Source organism: Notolepis coatsorum (genome assembly GCF_963971535.1).
Source record: "Notolepis coatsorum genome assembly, chromosome: 17".
Lineage (NCBI taxonomy): Eukaryota > Metazoa > Chordata > Actinopteri > Aulopiformes > Paralepididae > Notolepis > Notolepis coatsorum.
In genome coordinates this window covers 76632388-76645279 of record NC_140181.1, presented here as the reverse complement: position 1 = coordinate 76645279, position 12892 = coordinate 76632388, and the positions used below count along the sequence as shown (strand labels likewise).

General features: G+C 33.2%; 1 protein-coding gene across 1 annotated transcript in view; it reads left to right on the top strand.

Moving 5' to 3' along the window:
- Nucleotides 1-12892, top strand: part of bsna (bassoon presynaptic cytomatrix protein a) — a gene marked incomplete at both ends in the record, with an annotated part of 167530 nt that overhangs the window by 954 nt on the left and 153684 nt on the right.

Here is a 12892-nt window from a genome sequence, read left to right as displayed (position 1 = left end):
GAGAGGAGAGGAGAGAGGAGAGGAGAGGAGAGGAGAGGAGGAGAGAGGAGAGGAGAGGAGAGGAGAGGAGAGGAGAGGAGAGGAGAGGAGAGGAGAGGAGAGGAGAGGAGAGGAGAGGAGAGGAGAGGAGAGGAGAGGAGAGAGGAGAGGAGAGGAGAGGAGGAGAGAGGAGAGGAGAGGAGAGGGAGAGGAGAGGAGAGGAGAGGAGATAATATAAATATATAATATATATTTTTTTTATTAAAACTTTATTTTGTTCATTATATATATATATTTAATGAAACCAACAAACAGTTATACTCTTACACATACATGTGAAACAAATATGCCAAAAAAAAAAGAAAAAAGTATTATTATATATTTGTTTTTCATAAAAATTATTATAATTTAACATCCAGTTTTCTCATAGCCGCTAGTAATCGATTACTCACGCCCATCCCTAACAGTAGCTATAAGTAATACATGTACTTATTGTCAGTAATGTAAACTACAAATGAGTTGGTTGCAATCAACCAGCACCTGCTAACAGGTCAGACCCTTTAGCTCAAGTCAAGTCAAGTCAAGAGTTTTATTTGTCACAGCATACAAGCATACAGTGAAATGCGGGGGGTCTTGCCCGCAACGATGTGCAATAATACAAGTAATAAGACAGGAATGAGAATAGGACATTTGTGCAATAATACAATGTGCAATAATACAATGCAATAATACAAGTAATAATAATAACAGGTATATGTACATAAAGTTTACAAGAGCATGGTAAGACATGCTAAGGTCCTGCGATAGTGGATAGGTCTTATGTACACTACTATACAATGCTATGGTATACAATCTACAGTTATACTATGTGTCTTTATGCTAGCTTGCTATATCCTTCTGTTTACTATACAAGAACCACTTTTTTTTTTTAAAGTGACCTTTTCATTGTGTAAGGTGACCGTTGAGTGTGGGGCGTGTGCAGAATGTGTGTGTGTGTGTGTGTGTGTTCATGCTAAAGTGACTGCTTAGTGTGTGAGCGTGTACAGTGTGTGTGTCGTGTGTGTGCTCATGTGTGCTTGTGTGTGGAGAGTTCAGTGTTCAGGGCTCTGATGGCCTGGGGGGAAGAAGCTGAGCCGAAGTCTCTCTGTCCTAGTTGCTGGTGTTCGCAGGCGTTTGCCTGACCTCAGCAGCTTGAACAGGGTGTTGTTGGGGTGGTGAGGGTCTTTCTCTATTCTGCAGGCTCTGGATTTGCTACTCTTGTTGTATAGAACCTGCAGGGGTGGTAGGGCAATACCTGTAGTACGCTCAGCTGAGCGCACCACTCTCTGTAGGGCCTTCTTGTCCTGTGCCGTGCTGTTCCCATACCAGGCAGTGATGTTTCCAGTCAAGATGCTCTCTACAGCTCCTGAGTAGAAGGACTGGAGTATCTTTCCCGATACTCTGAACTTCCTTAACTGTCTCAGGTGGTAGAGGCGCTGCTTCGCCTTTTTTTTACGACTGAGTCTATGTGTGTTGTCCATGTCAGGTCCTCTGAGATGTGGACCCCCAGGTACTTAAAGCTGCTCACCCTGTCCACGGTAGCCCCGTTTATCCTCAGTGGTGTGTGTGTCCCCTGCTGTGTTCTCCTAAAATCCACGATCAGCTCCTTGGTTTTACCAATGTTCAGGAGCAGGCTGTTGTCCTGGCACCAGCGTTCCAGTACCTCAACCTCCTCCCGGTAGGCTTTCTCACCGTTGTCAGAGATCAGGCCCCACCACCACTGTGTCGTCGGCGAGACTTCACTATGGAGTTGGAGCTGAACTTGGCCACACAGTCGTGTGTGTATAGTGAGTACAGCAGGGGGCTCAGAACACAGCCCTGGGGGGACCTGATGCTTAGAGTGATGGTGTTGGAGGTCTGACCCCCCACCCTGACCGCCTGGGGTCTTTCGCTCAGAAAGTCCAGTATCCAGGCGCTCAGAGCGGAGCTCAGACCCAGCTCGACCAGCTTGTCCACTACAGTCAACCAGCACCTGCTAACGGGTCTGACCCTTTAGCTCAGCTGGTTAGTGTAAACTACAGTCAACCAGCACCTGCTAACGGGTCTGACCCTTTAGCTCAGCTGGTTAGTGTAAACTACAGTCAACCAGCACCTGCTAACAGGTCTGACCCTTTAGCTCAGCTGGTTAGTGTAAACTACAGTCAACCAGCACCTGCTAACAGGTCTGACCCTTTAGCTCAGCTGGTTAGTGTAAACTACAGTCAACCAGCACCTGCTAACGGGTCTGACCCTTTAGCTCAGCTGGTTAGTGTAAACTACAGTCAACCAGCACCTGCTAACAGGTCTGACCCTTTAGCTCAGCTGGTTAGTGCGGCCGCCTGTGGATCCTATGGTCCCAGGTTCAAATCCACACCGTTACAGTAATATATTTACATTTCCTATCGGCGAAAGATCAAGAGATCTACACTCCTTACGTTCATTATCGATTGCTGTGTTTCTGACAAAACGCATCTATATACAAATACCATGTGTATGTTAGTGTTTACACCACCTACCTGCTCATTATTATTACATGTATGGTGTATTATATATATAGCAGGGAGACAGAGTAGAGGGAGACACAGGAGGGAAGGTTCTGGTAGGATCTGACCCCAGGTCAGGAGGGAGACAGAGTAGAGGAGACACAGGAGAGAAGGTTGCTGGTAGGATCTGACCTCAGGCCAGCAGGGGTAAAGGTCGTTTCCACTCTAAATCTTTGGAAGTTGATTTTGAGAAAAGCCTGGGTTCACAGGCGAGCTGTTCTTCCTCTGGAGCAGTGTTCCAGCGCAGCAGCTCACCCTGAGAGACGTGGAGAACATCTCAAATCTCATCAATGTATTCCATCCCACGGAGAATCCTCCTGAATATACCTTCTGCCTCTTCAAACAGCCCCGCTGCATTTAGAACCAGACTCAGCCCTGCTATTCATGATTCTACTACAAACCGGTTTCCTGTTTCTTTAAATACATCATACATACGAAAACAGAACAGAATATGTCATTAATGGAGACACATTTGTAAAAAAAATAAATAAATAAAAAAAAAAGATATTCTCAAAGTGACCTGTCTCAACATTGATTCGGAGAGCGAGAGCACAACACAATGAAAAGAAGCTTGCCATCCCAACCAGAGTTGCAAATGTAACAGTAAAGTGCAACAGCAATATACAATGTACAGGTGATTAATACTGGGTATCAAATATAGATTAGTACTAGTGAGTAATAGTGCTAATCAGATGTACAGAGTTGTAGTATTAATATATACAGTGATACAGGTATAAAGACACTATGGTAGTAAGTCATACTGGCCAGCAGCGTAACTAATAAGAGTAGGTAAGAGATATGTACAGATATAGATATAGTATTAATATGTACAGTGATACAGGTATAAAGACACTATGGTAGTAAGTCATACTGGCCAGCAGTGTAACTAGTAAGAGTAGGTAAGGGATATGTACAGATATAGATATAGTATTAATATGTACAGTGATACAGGTATAAAGACACTATGGTAGTAAGTCCTACTGGCCAGCAGTGTAACTAGTAAGAGTAGGTAAGATATATGTACAGATATAGATATAGTAACTAGTAAGAGTAGGTAAGGGATATGTACAGATATAGATATAGTAACTAGTAAGAGGTAAGGTAAGAGAGTATGTACAGATATAGATATAGTAACTAGTAAGAGTAGGTAAGAGAGTATGTACAGATATAGATATAGTAACTAGTAAGAGTAGGTAAGATATATGTACAGATATAGATATAGTAACTAGTAAGAGTAGGTAAGAGATATGTACAGATATAGATATAGTAACTAGTAAGAGTAGGTAAGAGATATGTACAGATATAGATATGAGTAACTAGTAAGAGTAGGTAAGATATATGTACAGATATAGATATAGTAACTAGTAAGAGTAGGTAAGGGATATGTACAGATATAGATAATAGTAACTAGTAAGAGTATAAGAGATATGTACAGATATAGTAACTAGTAAGAGTAGGTAAGGGATATGTACAGATATAGATATAGTAACTAGTAAGAGTAGGTAAAGAGATATGTACAGATATAGATATAGTAACTAGTAAGAGTAGGTAAGCGATATGTACAGATATAGATATAGTAACTAGTAAGAGTAGGTAAGAGATATGTACAGATATAGATATAGAAACTAGTAAGAGTAGGTAAGAGATATGTACAGATATAGATATAGTAACTAGTAAGAGTAGGTAAGGGATATGTACAGATATAGATATAGTAAACTAGTAAGAGTAGGTAAGAGATATGTACACGATATAGATATAGTAACTAGTAAGAGTAGGTAAGAGATATGTACAGATATAGATATAGTAACTAGTAAGAGTAGGTAAGAGATATGTACAGATATAGATATAGTAATTAGTAAGAGTATAGGGATATGTACAGATATAGATATAGTAACTAGTAAGAGATATGTACAGATATAGATATAGTAACTAGTAAGAGTAGGTAAGAGATATGTACAGATATAGATATAGTAACTAGTAAGAGTAGGTAAGAGATATGTACAGATATAGATATAGTAACTAGTAAGAGTAGGTAAGAGATATGTACAGATATAGTAACTAGTAAGAGTAGGTAAGAGATATGTACAGATATAGATATAGTAACTAGTAAGAGTAGGTAAGAGATATGTACAGATATAGATATAGTAACTAGTAAGAGTAGGTAAGAGATATGTACAGATATAGATATAGTAACTAGTAAGAGTATACGAGATATGTACAGATATAGTAACCTAGTAAGAGTAGGTAAGGGATATGTACAGATATAGATATAGTAACTAGTAAGAGTAGGTAAGAGATATGTACAGATATAGATATAGTAACTAGTAAGAGTAGGTAAGATATATGTACAGATATAGATATAGTAACTAGTAAGAGTAGGTAAGGGATATGTACAGACTATAGATATAGTAACTAGTAAGAGTAGGTAAGAGATATGTACAGATATAGATATAGTAACTAGTAAGAGTAGGTAAGATATATGTACAGATATATATATAGTAACTAGTAAGAGTAGGTAAGGGATATGTACAGATATAGATATAGTAACTAGTAAGAGTAGGTAGAGAGATATGTACAGATATAGATATAGTAACTAGTAAGAGTATAAGAGATATGTACAGATATAGTAACTAGTAAGAGTAGGTAAGGGCATATGTACAGATATAGATATAGTAACTAGTAAGAGTAGGTAAGAGATATGTACAGATATAGATATAGTAACTAGTAAGAGTAGGTAAGGGATATGTACAGATATAGATATAGTAACTAGTAAGAGTAGGTAAGAGATATGTACAGATATAGATATAGTAAACTAGTAAGAGTAGGTAAGAGATATGTACAGATATAAGATACAGTAACTAGTAAGAGGTAGGTAAGAGATATGTACAGATATAGTAACTAGTAAGACGTAGGTAAGAGATATGTACAGATATAGATATAGTAACTAGTAAGAGTAGGTAAGAGATATGTACAGATATAGACTAGATATAGTAACTAGTAAGAGTAGGTAAGAAGATTATGTACAGATATAGATATAGTAACTAGTAAGAGTATACGAGATATGTACAGATATAGTAACTAGTAAGAGTAGGTAAGGGATATGTACAGATATAGATATAGTAACTAGTAAGAGTAGGTAAGAGATATGTACAGATATAGATATAGTAACTAGTAAGAGTAGGTAAGATATATGTACAGATATAGATATAGTAACTAGTAAGAGTAGGTAAGGGATATGTACAGATATAGATATAGTAACTAGTAAGAGTAGGTAAGAGATATGTACAGATATAGATATAGTAACTAGTAAGAGTAGGTAAGATATATGTACAGATATAGTATATAGTAACTAGTAAGAGTAGGTAAGGGATATGTACAGATATAGATATAGTAACTAGTAAGAGTAGGGTAAGAGATATGTACAGATATAGATATAGTAACTAGTAAGAGTATAGGTAAGAGATATGTACAGATATAGATATAGTAACTAGTAAGAGTATAAGAGATATGTACAGATATAGTAACTAGTAAGAGTAGGTAAGAGATATGTACAGATATAGATATAGTAACTAGTAAGAGTAGGTAAGGGATATGTACAGATATAGATATAGTAACTAGTAAGAGTAGGTAGAGGATATGTACAGATATAGATATAGTAACTAGTAAGAGTAGGTAAGAGATATGTACAGATATAGATATAGTAACTAGTAAGAGTAGGTAAGAGATATGTACAGATATAGATATAGTAACTAGTAAGAGTAGGTAAGGGATATGTACAGATATAGATATAGTAACTAGTAAGAGTAGGTAAGAGATATGTACAGATATAGATATAGTAACTAGTAAGAGTAGGTAAGAGATATGTACAGATATAGATATAGTAACTAGTAAGAGTAGGTAAGAGATATGTACAGATATAGTAACTAGTAAGAGTAGGTAAGAGATATGTACAGATATAGATATAGTAACTAGTAAGAGTAGGTAAGAGATATGTACAGATATAGATATAGTAACTAGTAAGAGTAGGTAAGAGATATGTACAGATATAGATATAGTAACTAGTAAGAGTAGGTAAGAGATATGTACAGATATAGATATAGTAACTAGTAAGAGTATAAGAGATATGTACAGATATAGTAACTAGTAAGAGTAGGTAAGGGATATGTACAGATATAGATATAGTAACTAGTAAGAGTAGGTAAGAGATATGTACAGATATAGATATAGTTAACTAGTAAGAGTAGGTAAGAGATATGTACAGATATAGATATAGTAACTAGTAAGAGTAGGTAAGAGATATGTACAGAGATATAGATATAGTAACTAGTAAGAGTAGGTAAGAGATATGTACAGATATAGATATAGTAACTAGTAAGAGTAGGTAAGAGATATGTACAGATATAGATATAGTAACTAGTAAGAGTAGGTAAGAGATATGTACAGATATAGATATAGTAACTAGTAAGAGTATAAGAGATATGTACAGATATAGTAACTAGTAAGAGTAGGTAAGGGATATGTACAGATATAGATATAGTAACTAGTAAGAGTAGGTAAGAGATATGTACAGATATAGATATAGTAACTAGTAAGAGTAGGTAAGAGATATGTACAGATATAGATATAGTAACTAGTAAGAGTAGGTAAGAGATATGTACAGATATAGATATAGTAACTAGTAAGAGTAGGTAAGAGATATGTACAGATATAGATATAGTAACTAGTAAGAGTAGGTAAGAGATATGTACAGATATAGATATAGTAACTAGTAAGAGTAGGTAAGGGATATGTACAGATATAGATATAGTAAACTAGTAAGAGTAGGTAAGAGATATGTACAGATATAGATATAGTAACTAGTAAGAGTAGGTAAGAGATATGTACAGATATAGATATAGTAACTAGTAAGAGTAGGTAAGAGATATGTACAGATATAGATATAGTAACTAGTAAGAGTATAGGGATATGTACAGATATAGATATAGTAACTAGTAAGAGATATGTACAGATATATATATAGTAACTAGTAAGAGTAGGTAAGAGATATGTACAGATATAGATATAGTAACTAGTAAGAGTAGGTAAGAGATATGTACAGATATAGATATAGTAACTAGTAAGAGTAGGTAAGGGATATGTACAGATATAGATATAGTAACTAGTAAGAGTAGGTAAGAGATATGTACAGATATAGATATAGTAACTAGTAAGAGTATAAGAGATATGTACAGATTATAGTAACTAGTAAGAGTAGGTAAGAGATATGTACAGATATAGATATAGTAACTAGTAAGAGTATAAGAGATATGTACAGATATAGTAACTAGTAAGAGTAGGTAAGAGATATGTACAGATATAGATATAGTAACTAGTAAAGAGTAGGTAAGAGATATGTACAGATATAGATAATAGTAACTAGTAAGATATATGTACAGATATAGATATAGTAAACTAGTAAGAGTAGGTAAGAGATATGTACAGATATAGATATAGTAACTAGTAAGAGTAGGTAAGGGATATGTACAGATATAGATATAGTAACTAGTAAGAGTAGGTAAGATATATGTACAGATATAGATATAGTAACTAGTAAGAGTAGGTAAGAGATATGTACAGATATAGATATAGTAACTAGTAAGAGTAGGTAAGATATATGTACAGATATAGATATAGTAACTAGTAAGAGTAGGTAAGGGATATGTACAGATATAGATATAGTAACTAGTAAGAGTAGGTAAGAGATATGTACAGATATAGATATAGTAACTAGTAAGAGTATAAGAGATATGTACAGATATAGTAACTAGTAAGAGTAGGTAAGAGATATGTACAGATATAGATATAGTAACTAGTAAGAGTAGTAAGAGATATGTACAGATATAGTAACTAGTAAGAGTAGGTAAGAGATATGTACAGATATAGATATAGTAACTAGTAAGAGTAGGTAAGAGATATGTACAGATATAGATATAGTAACTAGTAAGAGTATAAGAGATATGTACAGATATAGTAACTAGTAAGAGTAGGTAAGGGATATGTACAGATATAGATATAGTAACTAGTAAGAGTAGGTAAGAGATATGTACAGATATAGATATATAGTAACTAGTAAGAGTAGGTAAGAGATATGTACAGATATAGATATAGTAACTAGTAAGAGTAGGTAAGAGATATGTACAGATATAGTAACTAGTAAGAGTAGGTAAGAGATATGTACAGATATAGATATAGTAACTAGTAAGAGTAGGTAAGAGATATGTACAGATATAGTAACTAGTAAGAGTAGGTAAGAGATATGTACAGATATAGATATAGTAACTAGTAAGAGTAGGTAAGAGATATGTACAGATATAGATATAGTAACTAGTAAGAGTAGGTAAGAGATATGTACAGATATAGTAACTAGTAAGAGTAGGTAAGGATATGTACAGATATAGATATAGTAACTAGTAAGAGTAGGTAAGAGATATGTACAGATATAGATATAGTAACTAGTAAGAGTAGGTAAGAGATATGTACAGATATAGATATAGTAACTAGTAAGAGTAGGTAAGAGATATGTACAGATATAGATATAGTAACTAGTAAGAGTAGGTAAGAGATATGTACAGATATAGATATAGTAACTAGTAAGAGTAGGTAAGAGATATGTACAGATATAGATATAGTAACTAGTAAGAGTAGGTAAGAGATATGTACAGATATAGATATAGTAACTAGTAAGAGTATAAGAGATATGTACAGATATAGTAACTAGTAAGAGTAGGTAAGAGATATGTACAGATATAGATATAGTAACTAGTAAGAGTAGGTAAGAGATATGTACAGATATAGATATAGTAACTAGTAAGAGTAGGTAAGAGATATGTACAGATATAGATATAGTAACTAGTAAGAGTAGGTAAGAGATATGTACAGATATAGATATAGTAACTAGTAAGAGTAGGTAAGAGATATGTACAGATATAGATATAGTAACTAGTAAGAGTAGGTAAGAGATATGTACAGATATAGATATAGTAACTAGTAAGAGTAGGTAAGAGATATGTACAGATATAGATATAGTAACTAGTAAGAGTAGGTAAGAGATATGTACAGATATAGATATAGTAACTAGTAAGAGTAGGTAAGAGATATGTACAGATATAGATATAGTAACTAGTAAGAGTAGGTAAGAGATATGTACAGATATAGATATAGTAACTAGTAAGAGTAGTAGGATATGTACAGATATAGATATAGTAACTAGTAAGAGATATGTACAGATATAGATATAGTAACTAGTAAGAGTAGGTAAGAGATATGTACAGATATAGATATAGTAACTAGTAAGAGTAGGTAAGAGATATGTACAGATATAGATATAGTAACTAGTAAGAGTAGGTAAGGGATATGTACAGATATAGATATAGTAACTAGTAAGAGTAGGTAAGAGATATGTACAGATATAGATATAGTAACTAGTAAGAGTATAAGAGATATGTACAGATATAGTAACTAGTAAGAGTAGGTAAGAGATATGTACAGATATAGATATAGTAACTAGTAAGAGTATAAGAGATATGTACAGATATAGTAACTAGTAAGAGTAGGTAAGAGATATGTACAGATATAGATATAGTAACTAGTAAGAGTAGGTAAGAGATATGTACAGATATAGATATAGTAACTAGTAAGATATATGTACAGATATAGATATAGTAACTAGTAAGAGTAGGTAAGAGATATGTACAGATATAGATATAGTAACTAGTAAGAGTAGGTAAGGGATATGTACAGATATAGATATAGTAACTAGTAAGAGTAGGTAAGATATATGTACAGATATAGATATAGTAACTAGTAAGAGTAGGTAAGAGATATGTACAGATATAGATATAGTAACTAGTAAGAGTAGGTAAGATATATGTACAGATATAGATATAGTAACTAGTAAGAGTAGGTAAGGGATATGTACAGATATAGATATAGTAACTAGTAAGAGTAGGTAAGAGATATGTACAGATATAGATATAGTAACTAGTAAGAGTATAAGAGATATGTACAGATATAGTAACTAGTAAGAGTAGGTAAGAGATATGTACAGATATAGATATAGTAACTAGTAAGAGTATAAGAGATATGTACAGATATAGTAACTAGTAAGAGTAGGTAAGAGATATGTACAGATATAGATATAGTAACTAGTAAGAGTAGGTAAGAGATATGTACAGATATAGATATAGTAACTAGTAAGAGTATAGGGATATGTACAGATATAGATATAGTAACTAGTAAGAGTAGGTAAGGGATATGTACAGATATAGATATAGTAACTAGTAAGAGTAGGTAAGAGATATGTACAGATATAGATATAGTAACTAGTAAGAGTAGGTAAGAGATATGTACAGATATAGATATAGTAACTAGTAAGAGTATAAGAGATATGTACAGATATAGTAACTAGTAAGAGTAGGTAAGGGATATGTACAGATATAGATATAGTAACTAGTAAGAGTAGGTAAGAGATATGTACAGATATAGATATAGTAACTAGTAAGAGTAGGTAAGAGATATGTACAGATATAGATATAGTAACTAGTAAGAGTAGGTAAGGGATATGTACAGATATAGATATAGTAACTAGTAAGAGTAGGTAAGAGATATGTACAGATATAGATATAGTAACTAGTAAGAGTAGGTAAGGGATATGTACAGATATAGATATAGTAACTAGTAAGAGTAGGTAAGAGATATGTACAGATATAGATATAGTAACTAGTAAGAGTATAAGAGATATGTACAGATATAGTAACTAGTAAGAGTAGGTAAGAGATATGTACAGATATAGATATAGTAACTAGTAAGAGTATAAGAGATATGTACAGATATAGTAACTAGTAAGAGTAGGTAAGAGATATGTACAGATATAGATATAGTAACTAGTAAGAGTAGGTAAGAGATATGTACAGATATAGATATAGTAACTAGTAAGATATATGTACAGATATAGATATAGTAACTAGTAAGAGTAGGTAAGAGATATGTACAGATATAGATATAGTAACTAGTAAGAGTAGGTAAGGGATATGTACAGATATAGATATAGTAACTAGTAAGAGTAGGTAAGATATATGTACAGATATAGATATAGTAACTAGTAAGAGTAGGTAAGAGATATGTACAGATATAGATATAGTAACTAGTAAGAGTAGGTAAGATATATGTACAGATATAGATATAGTAACTAGTAAGAGTAGGTAAGGGATATGTACAGATATAGATATAGTAACTAGTAAGAGTAGGTAAGAGATATGTACAGATATAGATATAGTAACTAGTAAGAGTATAAGAGATATGTACAGATATAGTAACTAGTAAGAGTAGGTAAGAGATATGTACAGATATAGATATAGTAACTAGTAAGAGTATAAGAGATATGTACAGATATAGTAACTAGTAAGAGTAGGTAAGAGATATGTACAGATATAGATATAGTAACTAGTAAGAGTAGGTAAGAGATATGTACAGATATAGATATAGTAACTAGTAAGAGTATAGGGATATGTACAGATATAGATATAGTAACTAGTAAGAGTAGGTAAGGGATATGTACAGATATAGATATAGTAACTAGTAAGAGTAGGTAAGAGATATGTACAGATATAGATATAGTAACTAGTAAGAGTAGGTAAGAGATATGTACAGATATAGATATAGTAACTAGTAAGAGTATAAGAGATATGTACAGATATAGTAACTAGTAAGAGTAGGTAAGGGATATGTACAGATATAGATATAGTAACTAGTAAGAGTAGGTAAGAGATATGTACAGATATAGATATAGTAACTAGTAAGAGTAGGTAAGAGATATGTACAGATATAGATATAGTAACTAGTAAGAGTAGGTAAGGGATATGTACAGATATAGATATAGTAACTAGTAAGAGTAGGTAAGAGATATGTACAGATATAGATATAGTAACTAGTAAGAGTAGGTAAGAGATATGTACAGATATAGATATAGTAACTAGTAAGAGTAGGTAAGAGATATGTACAGATATAGATATAGTAACTAGTAAGAGTAGGTAAGAGATATGTACAGATATAGATATAGTAACTAGTAAGAGTAGGTAAGGGATATGTACAGATATAGATATAGTAACTAGTAAGAGTAGGTAAGAGATATGTACAGATATAGATATAGTAACTAGTAAGAGTAGGTAAGAGATATGTACAGATATAGATATAGTAACTAGTAAGAGTAGGTAAGAGATATGTACAGATATAGATATAGTAACTAGTAAGAGTATAGGTAAGAGATATGTACAGATATAGATATAGTAACTAGTAAGAGTATAAGAGATATGTAC